Here is a 12,689-nt window from a genome sequence, read left to right as displayed (position 1 = left end):
ACCAAAACCCAGCCGCTGTAACAGGATATCACGTAGCTGGTCTGGACATTCAAATAAGGCACCTCTGCAGATCCCCAAAGTCTTATCAACTGTCCTGACTAACAAAATTATTGACATGTTTTTGAATAGGACTGTGGTTTAGTAGATTTAGTAGATAAATCATTTTAGTTTTATTACTTAAATAGTTATTTATCAAAATAAATAACTTAAGTAATTAAAACATTTTTATTTAAAGATCCACCTTACTTTGCTAAAAAAAAAAAAAAAAATGTTTTGGGTTTGTGCTGTACTTCTGACAAAAAAAAGACATCTAAAGACGACAGATTACCACCATATATAAAATGCCAAGTGCTGTCTTAACAAATTCAAAAGCTTTTTGATCACAGCTTTAGAACTTCCTAAACCTTTAAGACTTCTGCCAAAAACGCTGTCCAGCATCATCCCAGGAAGCTTCAATGTTTATTGAAACAACAAAAACCTGATTGGACATCATGCAAGGTGACAACAATGAAATAGAGGTCATTAATGCCATTTCCACTTAATCAGAAGTTGAGTTGAAAACCATCCTTACAACATTTTCATATGACATAGCTTTGTGCAGTTTAGTCCTGCACTGGATTCAAGAATTTTACACAACCCAGATCTGTTTTATACCACACTGGGTTGAATGTTCTCCCGCTCTGGCGTAGGAAAAATTGAGCATGTTAACAGTTCTGACAATTAAAAACATGGGTTTCATTTATAGAGCCGGCAAAGACATTCCAAAAACAACTCTCTGTAAAAGGTCCCTGCAAGACAATATATGCGTGAAATTGTAAAATCTTAGACTCAGCAAGCATCTGAGGCAGATGTTTTATGGCTTCTGTGTGTACACTCCATTGCCAGTTTACAGCTTAAGAGTGCAAGTCATTCAAATGATCCCTGTAAGGTTCCTCTGAGACTTCCATGAAAACAGCCTTGTGACATCTGATAATCAAATAGTATTTGCACATTTGATTAATTTAGCAGCCGTTTCAGATGTCAATTTTAAAAAGCCCTTTGGTTGAACCGTCACAAATCTAGCTGACACTTGAGACCTCAAGAGCAGAATTTGGGGAAGGTAGACTGGTCACATGAAGGTGACTCCAAGCAGGGAGCATTTTTGCTGAGGCGGCCATAAATCCTGTCGGCTTGCTGCGTTTACATTCTTAGCATTACTGTCTTTAGCAGCGAGGCCTCCGATGATTCGTTGGGCAACACAGCTATCTTACTGTTATTCCATTCTGACTATGCACACCGTGTGACACAATCAACGCGGGATTGTTGACATGCAGTTGCTTAAGGCCAAGGATGACTTCTGTGAAAGGGTAACACAAACACAATCTGTCTGATAGGATTTGTTGGAGTTAGTGGCTCTCGATTGAGTTGTCTGCTTTAGTTGACAAAGGAAAAAACCCCTGTTAATGTAAAAGATTAGAACTAAGTCTTTGTATATTGATGAGAAGCTAATAACTTCTTATACTGTGGCCGAGACGGACCAGAAGGGATTAAGCATTTTAGGAGATTTACAATCAGTAAATCTGACTTAATTACTAATAATGCCTGCTGGCATGAATAAAAAAAAAAAAAAGGTTAAAATAAACCTTTTATTTCCCCGTTTACGTTGTTTACTGTGTAAATTTGAAGGTACGTTTGCTGATTATTTTTTTTAAATTACTTTTATGCTCACTGGACAGTACTCAGACCTAGGCCAAGAATGACTAACTTGAAAAATACTGATGGAATACCAGTGCATTCCCATTAAGAGCAGTCACTAAATGGCATTGTGTCTACTAGAACTTAAAGGTAACATTATTCTACAACCTAATCCAGCTTGATGAGCTGTTACAGACAAAAAAAGTACAAAGATCATCAATTTGCCATTACACTGATGTCTGAGTGAGCTAGCAGAGCCATAATCATGTGGTTTACTATTAAAAATATGTCTTAGTAATGATCAGATCATTAAAAAGCTATTCGTGTGATTTTATTTCTAATTTTTGTGTTACAAAATCCTGATGATGAAAGTGCCATAATCAAGTCACCTGTCTGTCTAGACATATTTACATTATATTATATATACACAAACACAGCTGGACAAATAACTGATCAGTGACATTTAGAAGTAGAAAAAAAGTTACAAATGGTCCTTGTTCATCTTTGTAGCCTTTGACATGAGAGTCACCATTTGTATCACAGCTACAGATGTCAGAGCATCTTATTCTGAAGTATATGAGACAAATTATGGTTTATATATGTATAAATACAAGCCAAAAATCATGATTCAACAATATTGACCAATATAAATTTGGGTCTTCCTCATATAAAATCAATGGTGTCAGCAGTTTTTGTTGAGTGAAATGAAAAGACTGCCTCCTCCATTGTCACTGTGCAAACTAAAGCTGTAAACAGAGGTGCAGCCTAAGTAAACGAACTATGAATCCTTGCCTACAATGCCCACAATGTTCTTGCCTCTCAATGCTACTGCAACAGCAGCTTACTGTGCATCTTAATTAAATTGTCAAGTCAGACTCCAGCCATTGCATGCTGTGGCAGCAAGGATGTAAGGATGCTAAAAGAGGATCCAGACCGTGTCATCCTGCCCCTAACCACGCCTACCGCACTGCAGATCAAAAACACCGAAGTATGTCGTCTTAACCTCGGATAATCTGACAGTTTTAATCCATTAATTGTCTGCAAATTGTAACAGTGCCTGCCAGTGACTCAGCGCTCTCCTTCACTGATGTAAAAACGGGAGGGATTAAAGGTCGGACAAGCATCTGTATCGTCTCGTTTCACCCATTTCACCCACTTTCTGGCCCCGAAACTTGAGCACGTTAGCCAGCTTCACCTTAAGCGGTGCGCTTCTTTAAAATATCCGTGCATACCCCGACTTTTAGCTTCAGATTAACCACCGCTGCAGGCAGCTCAGTCGGCAAAAGGCAACATTTTCTGCTTCAGTGTTACGCGCCGAATGGTTACAATGTGAAACCACAGGGGGATAAAAAAAGAAAGAAAACCATATGACCCGCATTTCTGACTCAGTTAGCCACGTCCACTAGACTTTTTCCGCCTGAGTAGATACAGTAAAACTGTACTCTAATGTTAATCATCTGTCATCGGCCGCGGGTGCTGTGAGCACGCGATCGAAAATGTGGCACGAGACAAAACCTCACAAAGAGCCGTTCAAGCCGCGAAACTTGCATCTTCTCTAAGTGAGCCTCGGTGTAATGGTACAAAAGAGAAACAGCTAAGAAAATGGGTTTATTACCAGACACAGCGTCCTCGTTCAGCTGGTTATGCGAGTTGCATTCGTAGTGGGCTTCTGTTTCCTGACAGCGGTGCTACTCTGCTGCAGTTCCCCTCTCCACCAGCCTATCAAACTCCACTATGCAGCCGAGAGTAGAATTGTGGGATATCAGGACAGCCGGGGCATTATTTTAGCAGCACCCTCCTCCCAATACACATACACGCACATGCACGCGCACAGCAGGGCAATTAATGACACGAGGTTTGTTGTTTTAGTGACGAACGGCACTGAGAGTCATCTCTATGTAAGGACATGAGATTAAATTAAAGTCAATCAGTGGAGGAATGTAACAAAGAAAGGATGATGTGCTCAACTGATTGTGCACTTCAGAGGTGTCTGTGGGCCGTTCCACAGTCTGCAGGGTATTTTCTGTCCCACCCATGAATTTGGAAATAATGCATGCGCAAAAAGACTAAAGCATACTTTTGTTGTGTAAACTGCACTTTTCCTGAGATAATTTTTTTAAAGCCTTAAAATACAAAACAGTTCTTTGAGAACAATTTCTCAACTTCTTTGTAACCAAATAGGATGTTAAAATGACTTAGAAATCCCACTTAAAAAAAAAAAAAAATAGTTGACACTTATCGCTTACAGTTTTAAATCTTTTTTTTTTTTTTTTTTTTTTTTTTTTTTACATCAACATATTTTAAAGAACAGTAATTATGCAGCACTGTTACTGGAACTCATTTAAAGGAAGAGACAACATGGTGATATGACATGCAACTTGTGCTAACACCATGGGGACACTAAAGGCCCTCTTTGACATATTTCGTATTTTTCCAATCCTTTCTGGCTAGATGGAGTGTGCCACGCCAATCAAGGCAAAACACTCTTACCCATATTCCCCAAAGAACACAAATCAAATTCAAAGTTTCCTTGCTTTATTTCCACTGCTAGCATCTTTTCCCATGAAAACACTAACACTAGCACTTTGCCCTAACAGTGCTCAGTCTGTTACTTGCAATCCTGTTACCATAAAAAAAAATCAATTTAAAACAAACATATTCTACAAACATTTAAAATATTAATAAAAAATATATCTGCGGTCCTGAGCATTTACTTGTATGTCATCCATTAAGCCATGTTAGCGTGTACAACCCCGTTGCTCTAACATGTAATTTTCAAAATGGTTTAATCTGTTGCCTTTATAATCACTTGAATTATTATATGAATAATGTGTTTGAGAAAAAGATTTGAAAATAGATACAAAAATTTCTAAAATAAACTGACTCTTAAAAAGTTGGGCACGATAGAAAAGTTGTTTAAATTAATCTAAATTAAGTCTTATCTAAAATTGAGTTTTCAATGTGAGTAGGACCATTTTTAACTGAATGGTCAAGAATTCATTTAACAATGTTCTTAAAATCTACTTCTGCGCCAAGCATAGCACACAGCAACCAAATCTCATAAGTGGACCTTTTAATTTGTTTAAAAATTGTTTAAAATAAAGAAATTTTAAAAACAATTTCTGAAGCCTATATTGTTCGCCAATATGCTCCATTCATTTACCTAATGTGTTATAGAGGCAATCGTTGTTTACAATACAAATAACAAATCATTACTAAAAATATCATCTATATAACACTGAAAAAAACATTCCACCAACCCTTCCACCAATATAGGCATCCGTGCATATATTGTCTGATATGTGCCATTTGGTGGTGTATAGTTACCATTATAGTATTGTATAGTTAGTAATTAGTACCTTTTTATCCCTTAATTTTTACCGAAACTTAGCATGTTATTTATTTGTAATTCCTAGTTTTATATCTCTTGGAGATATATCCTTTATATATTTATAAATGCACCATGGGGGGCTTAGGGTGAAACAGCATTTCGGTACACTGTATACTGTGTATACTACTGTATTGACAATAAAGCTCTTGAATCTTGAATCCTGAATCTAAAGTAATGTCTTGCGTGTTAGCTACAGAGCTGGAGACACAAACTGAAAATATCTATATCAGAATGCTTTTAGGCTACAGAAACAGGATCGGCCACAAAAATCCAACATAGGTCACGCTCCAAGAATTAAAAACAAACATTATCACTCTGCCATGTTCTATTTCAACATTTCAGAATCTTGTGCGTGTGTATATACTTTAAATGTGTCTAGACAGAGCGGTGACTTGAATCTCAGTTCAACAGTGTACATTAAACAATGTTTCACTTTTCTACTTTCTGATATTTATGTAGCGGCTACAGTTACTTTGCAGACTAGTATTTCAATTCAACTCAATTAATATTGAGCCAATTTACAACAACAGTCACCTTGAGGCACTTTATATTGTAGGGTAAGGACCCCACAACATATATTCGACATATATAAGCAGTAATAAGCTTAAAAAATATGCTTCAGGTTAAAATAGTCACCACTATTAAAAAAAGCTCACTTTGACCATCCACAGGAACAAGTTTTTGCATCAGTATCATTTTTCCAGAAATATAACACTTACAGGAACTGCACAACAAGCACTTTCACTTTTTACATTTCAAGTACATTTTCCCATGAATATTTCTGAACAATGTAGGACATTTACTCTGTAGTAAATGGTATAGTAGCCATTTTACTTTCATAAAGGATTCAAATACTACTTCTGTCACAGAGCTGAAGCTATACAATCTCTATATCATCCACTGCCAACTGAAAAACAATCTAAGGCACAATAAAAAGAGGAAATTATGAGGATGTGAACGCAGCGACGCAAACGCACATCTGCAGCGCTCTCTCAGGCATACATATTGGTCTGTGTGCATTCACAAATACAGACATAAAAGCAAGTTCTTAATTAGAGTCTGGGTTGTTCCCTCTGGGGATTTGTGGGTTTTGCCTCCCAGTGGGAATTGGACCCAACTTGATCACCCATTTGACTTTTCTTTCATTGAACTGCTTTCATGCTGGATGCCCACACTTACAATACGCTACACAAATATAAACATGCAGTCGTGAACACTAATGAGAACTTTCTGCTGAATTCATACATAAATAGTGACAGTGACGAAGTGGGCGTGCTTTCCACATAGCAGAACAACACACAGTGACACTTGTATACAGAAAGCAGACAGCTGCTTCCTCATTCAGTCTCTCGGTGGACAAGTCATAAAACAAAGTTTTATATTTAGTGGATATAGTAAAGTAATTAAACTACACTATATACAGTCTTTTTATTCCAACATCTTTTACTTGTGTAGTTAGGAGATGATGTAATACCTGTAAGATAATAAATGTAAATGTAATAACTTAAAGGGCTACCAGCCTGAGTATTAAAGTGATATGTCCATTAACCACAAAAAAGTGAAAGGATTTGCTTTTCTCACGTACCCTTACCACCAGTGGAGATCAGTGAAGGTCTGTTCCACGCCCTCCCCTTCACGTCCTGTCTTGTTTTTGTAATGAGAACTATAGCTTATGCTTCCAAAACAAATTGTTGTGCACATTACCACAATGAGGCTCTCTGAGAAAACATAGTGTACAAGAGGCTGTAACAACTAGCTACAATATCTTTTTTTCTGTCCAGCTAAACAATGGTTATCTACATTTAGAGCAGGTGGAGTCTGGCGCAGTATGACCAGACTGATCGTCTCAGACATTGCTCATCAGGGCCTGTCTAGCCAGCGGGTCGCGGCGGTATGACTTTAATGCAGTAAAATAAGGGATGAGAGCTTGCACATTAGCTTGTCCCTGCAGGAAATATCAATGCACATTGAATACTTGAAGCATTAAAATGTAATCTAGCTTGGTCATTAGATAACATTTAACCATTTTTATTTGTTAAATGTTTAAGCTGCTTAACAAAGGCAAACAGACTTTATTGCTGGTCATGAAAAACAACTTAAAAAAATATGTTGGCTAAGATAGAAGATAAAATATGAAAGTTGTTTCAAATCAATCATCATCATTCCTCCCGCTTTCATATTTTAGGGGAAGGAAGTAGCTTAAATATATTTTGGGTAGTTCTGTAATGAAGTTGTTACAGTCTGTGATGGTAGTGACATTGGTGGATTATCCCCTTAATGCATCATGAGGCGGTTTTTGGCTACCACGCAGCAAAAAAAGAGACCAAAATACACCATCAGAAAATGGATCCTTTTTAAAGCAGACACCAATACTGGGTTGGATCCCCTTTTTTAGCTTTAGAGCTGCCTCAACTCTTCATGGCAGATTCAACAAGCTGCTGGAAACATTTCTCTTAGATTTTGCTCCATTTGACCTGTTAGCACTACAGTTGCTGTAGATTTGGCAGCTACTCATCCATAATGCCAATCTCCTGTTCCCCCACATCCCAAATATATCTATCAGACTGAGATCTGCGAGTGTGGGGGCTATTTGAGTAGGGTGATCTGATTGTCATGAAAGCAGTTTGAGATGATCTGAGCTCTGTGACACGGTGCGTTTTCCTGCTCGAAGCAACCATCATGTGCACACTGTGATAATAACGAGACGGACAAAGTCAACAACAATACTCAGGTGGGATGTAGCGTTTAAACATCCTGTTTTTTTAAACACTAAAAATGCCCAGAAAATATCCCCCACACCATTACACCACCACCAGCAGCAACATGTTGTTTATGCCAAACTCTGACCCTAGGGTCAGAAATCAGGACTAAGAAATCAAGAGACATTGACAGCTTTCTAGTGTCCATCTTTGGGGAGCTGGTATGAACTGTAGCTTCAGTTTTCTGTTCCTAACTCACAGAAGTGGAACCCAGTGTGGTCTTCTGCTACTGCAGTAAATCTGCTTCAGTGTTCAACATGAACAGGGGACTGTATAGACTAGGTCTTAAATATGCTAATATTTTAAGCCTGGCTTTGTTAGAATTCCTTTGGTTTTTGTCAGCTGGTAGCCTAAAAAAAGTTCCTCAAAGTGGAAGAGTATATATTGTAGGCAGTGTTTTCACAAATCCATGAGTTGTCTGATTTAATGTTAAATTAACAGCTAGTTTTGTAGTTCCACGTCAATGTTCAAAATGTGTTACTGTCTCGATTGTTTTGAAAATCCAAAATAAATTCTAAGAAAAGTCTGTATATACTAGGAGGCAGAAGGTAAACAGTCAGAACTGTTCTGCAGAAAAATATTTAAACACTTGTGTTTTTTTAATATATAATTGTTAGCTCAACATGTAATAAAACAGGTGGCGGGTCTCACCCTTTCTCAATGGTTATTGAAATCTGAGGCAATAAAGTCTCAGCCTTTAACTGTGCTGTGACTTTCTATCTTCACATATAATTACTCACAGATAAGTGAGTGCACATCGGTGACTCTTCCAAGTCTCTAGAACAGCCCTTGGTCAGCAAAATGATTAATACCACGCAAGACAGACAACATGTGATCTGTGGACTCGACTTGGCTTATGTGGCTGCTTAACTCTTCACTTTTTTCTGCTGTGTACAGGCACCGAGTTCCCGTGCAGGTCTGCTCAGAACCCTGACCTTGAACCCAGTTTACTTGTAAAATCTATGAACAAGTATGAACAAAATCAGAACACATAAGACAAAAAACAATAAGTAACAGCTCTACCACTGTCGCTTCTATTTCAACCCACTCAAAACTGAAATGTAATAGAAGGTGCATTCAGCTGATCTTCTTACATTTCACTTTCATTTAACACAAGAACATAAAAAAGTGAGAAGTAATACTACCAGCCCTAGTTTTTTGGGGGAAAAAACAAAACCATTTTCCTCAAAACAAGCTTTACTGTGTGAATTAAGTATAAATATGTCTATATGCTCATTCTCTATAATCAGTAACCTCATGAAGTTCATTATAGCAATCCAATTTACAGTAGTGTGGTCAGAACAAGCAAGCTGGCACTTCATCAATGCACAATTAAGTTGAAGCATGTCCCTTACAAAACCTGGCAAATCACCCGTGTGATCCAATTACAAAAAGAAGAAGAAAGAAAATTCTAGCAGTTTCAGCAAATCCCAGGTCCGGAGGAAAATAACTGCTACTCTAAAATGTTTTTTTTGTTTTGCTTGTTTTTTGTTTGCCAAACACAGGATCACTTTCCATTTTGTCTGCTGGGTTTTCAAACACACCACGAGACATACTTCACTAGATGATGTATATTATTTCTATGCTTACCTGAATCATTCCGATAAAAAGGCATTTTTAATGAGTGCAATCTGTGGCTTTTATAGGGTTTTTTTACAGTTCCATTATCCAATCTATGAATGCATTTTTGAGAGTTTATGACTGTGTTAGCTGCGTCTGTAAATTACACTTTGAACTGAATGAACTCAAATCGAATGGGCTGAACTTCACCTCCAACCAGTCACGACTACCATCCCCTACTGTCCAGCTCAACTCAGCTGCGAATGCCTTCACTCCCAAAGGGCTGCAGGTCAGCAAGCACACAATGGAAATTAGAGTCTGATTTTGACACCCCACACTGGGGCAAAGCCTCCAAATCAACCCCCCACCCCACTTTGCGCACACCCTCATTACACTACACCTCCTACACTTTTTTCAGCTCTGGCTGAAAGGCACACGCTGCCGATTAAGGAAAAAAAAATGAAGTAATAATAAGATGCTTGGCTTCCGCATGTAGGAAGCACATCTTATCTCGAGGAATCATAAATGACGGCTGTATTTCCAACCTTTGGAATTCACAGTTTTGCACATCAAGTAACTTTTGGTTAGGAACTGTCTGAGTAAGCGAGGGGCGGCACGTGTGTAGCATGTGGCAACAAGGAGAGAAAAGCTTCCTTTTTTGGCTTTGCTGTGGATACCAATTCGTGAAAAACAAAGCACTTTAAGGAGGATTTCGACTATGTAATCCAAACCAGCCTAGTCTACAATAAATCACACTTTTTCCTCTCAACTGTTGTAATTAAATCTGAAATATTTATCTGTGTTGACTTCATGAAAACCAACATTTTCAATAAGCACTCAACACTGTTTCTCAAGGGAAAAGCTCTTTTCCCCCCTTCCTAGCCACAGTTAGATGTGAAACTTAATCTACCTGCAGTAATTATGAAGCTGCCATCAAAAGTCAATGAGCTTAGCTTAATATAGCATAAAGGCTGGAATGTGGGGGCAGGGGAAGCTAACCTGTCTGTACACCTCTGAAGCTCAATAATTAGCAAAGGAGCTCTTGTTTAATTGGTACAGAAAGCTAGGATTAAAAACAGCAGCCTGTGCTGTGGTTTTATAGGAGAGATGTTTTAGACTATTTCCTGGAGTGCTTCTGCGAGACAGAGGAAAACCAGGGGATACTTCATGAAAGTTGAGCCTTTCTTACCATTTTGAATATTTGTGCTAAATAATGCTAACCAGGTAGCAGCGTTAGCCAAAAACAGATTCAAGATTTAAGTTAGGGTCAACCTTCTCATCTAGCATCATTTAACTCTCAAGAAACCCACTTAGCAAAAATATGAAGACTTTATTTTATATCTACCGAATATGAAATATTCTATCCAATAAGACTCTTAGCTTTAGTCTGATGTAAACTGTTGGAAGTCCTGCCCAGTGTCCCATTGGAGGTTAAGCTGAAACCGTAACCTCTTTGCTGCCTGTGACTTTCAGGGTACCATCGCACAGACCACGGCTTTATAAGGCAAAGACCGCTCCAGACCGCTCTCAAGTGGTTGGGCATGCTGGGAGATAACAATGCTCCCAACAAGCTTATCAATGCACTGCAACAAGATTGAGTCATACGTTTTATTTCCTCCAGCCTCTGAAGACAGCAGCGCTACACTCACGCGTTGGGTTCAACTTGCTTTAATAGACTGAACTAGACTGTACACCTGAAGGCACAAAGTCTGTGATTATCACTGATTAAGACTTTGCTATCGAAACTGTAAATAGACTGGTACTTATGTAGTGCTTTTCTACTCAATTGAGCACTTAAAAGTCGTTTTTACTACAGGGCTCATTCACCCAGTCGCACACACATTCAGACAACAGCTTTTATCCAACATTTCTGTCTTTCTCTCTCACACACGCACTCTGATGGATTCTGAGGGAGAAACACAGATCTTGCTCAAGGATATTTCAATGTGCAGACTGAAGAAGCCATGGATTAGACCAATGACTTTTCAATTAGCAGACAATCCTACTGAGCCACAGCAAACCCTCGGTCATTTTAAATATATACGTATCACATGTAAACTCACAATTTTTGTATTAGAATTCAATCTTATACGTTTTAAAATTGTGGCTCACTATTCAAAAGCACCCAAGTTTCACTAGGACTGCAAAAAATAGATTGATTTGAAACACTCAGTTCAAAAGCATATATTGCTTTCCACAAAGACAATGTAATAGGAGTTGTTAAAATCCAGCATGCGCACCATGGGAAAGTTGTGGCTTTAATGTAATAACTCTGCTGGTTTAACCATTTCATTCCAATTAAAGTGCACAGACAATACTCCAACCTTTGCCTTACTTATCTATGAATCGTCATAACAACAAGGGTTTGCTGACTGTTCCTTTTAACCTTTAACCTCTTACTTCTGAGTCACACACTTAGCCCTTCCACAGGTTTTCATACAGCAGCACAATGAGTCACAGCAACAAAGAGCAGCAAAAATAATATATTCTCCTGCAGTCCAAACCTAGTGCTATTGATCATGTACTAAACTGACAGCAGCATTGATGTAAATTCCTAAGATGAATAGGCAGAGGTAGGATTTATCAGCAGCAACATTACATCAAAACAACAGTAGGAAATCTGTCTTTGTGTAGCTCTTAAAGCCTTAGATGTGTGACATGAATGATTCTTTTTAAGCCACAACGAAGAGATTTTATCTGGTTTTGCCTGTATATAGTGTAGAGGCAGCTAACAAAGTAAAAAAAACAAAATAAAATTTAATACAACTTATAGAAAATCCTTTGATTCTCAAAAGGCTATACGTGCAACATGGGGAACTCTAAAGGACTACTCCATTATAACATCCCCCTATCCTCAGACTTAATATCTCGTGAACTATGCATGCTTGAAAAAAAAAAAAAATACAGCGTTGGAGTTTTTGTCAGAATTTGGAATTTCCCAGCTGCTTGCCTGTAATTACAACCTTCCCATGTTCCACTGGTCCAACTTGGAAAAAAAAATCAACAAGCAACATGGACACCCAAAAACATTTAAATAGCCTTTTCCATGTTCCAGCTGTGTCACATAAATCACTGCAGCTAAGACAATGTTTTACTGGCTAATCTGTAAGTGCAGCTTGCCATTTTCAATTTACAGTGTACCTTTTCCAGAAAGAGCTGGAGGAAGAGCATGCCGGAAAACTCTTGTTTGGAGTTAATGCCTTGCCTTAAGTGGAATTCATCCTTTAAACGTGTCCTGAAAACTTTCCTCTCCTAATAGTTTTATTAGGTTTGGCATGATTATGCACATTTTTTGCCAAAGTTAG

General features: G+C 38.1%; 1 protein-coding gene across 14 annotated transcripts in view; it reads right to left on the bottom strand.

Moving 5' to 3' along the window:
- epb41l3b (erythrocyte membrane protein band 4.1-like 3b) overlaps positions 1 to 12,689 on the bottom strand; it is a 52,752-nt gene that overhangs the window by 37,900 nt on the left and 2,163 nt on the right. For 3 of the 14 annotated variants that reach the window (XM_025899988.1, XM_025899987.1, XM_025899991.1), the window contains exon 1: positions 3,290 to 3,442. The exons of 1 other annotated variant lie outside the window; for it this stretch is intronic. The gene's annotated coding sequence lies outside the window, so the exon portion shown is untranslated. Of the gene's footprint in view, positions 1 to 3,289; positions 3,449 to 12,689 lie in introns of those variants that run through there. 10 more of the 14 variants (XM_025899984.1, XM_025899981.1, XM_025899994.1 and 7 more) reach the window with 6 other exon arrangements.

The sequence above is a fragment of the Oreochromis niloticus genome, linkage group LG18 (assembly GCF_001858045.2).
Source record: "Oreochromis niloticus isolate F11D_XX linkage group LG18, O_niloticus_UMD_NMBU, whole genome shotgun sequence".
Classification (NCBI taxonomy): Eukaryota; Metazoa; Chordata; class Actinopteri; order Cichliformes; family Cichlidae; genus Oreochromis; species Oreochromis niloticus.
Note: the sequence above shows the minus strand (reverse complement) of the source record. Positions and strands in the feature narration are given on the sequence as shown.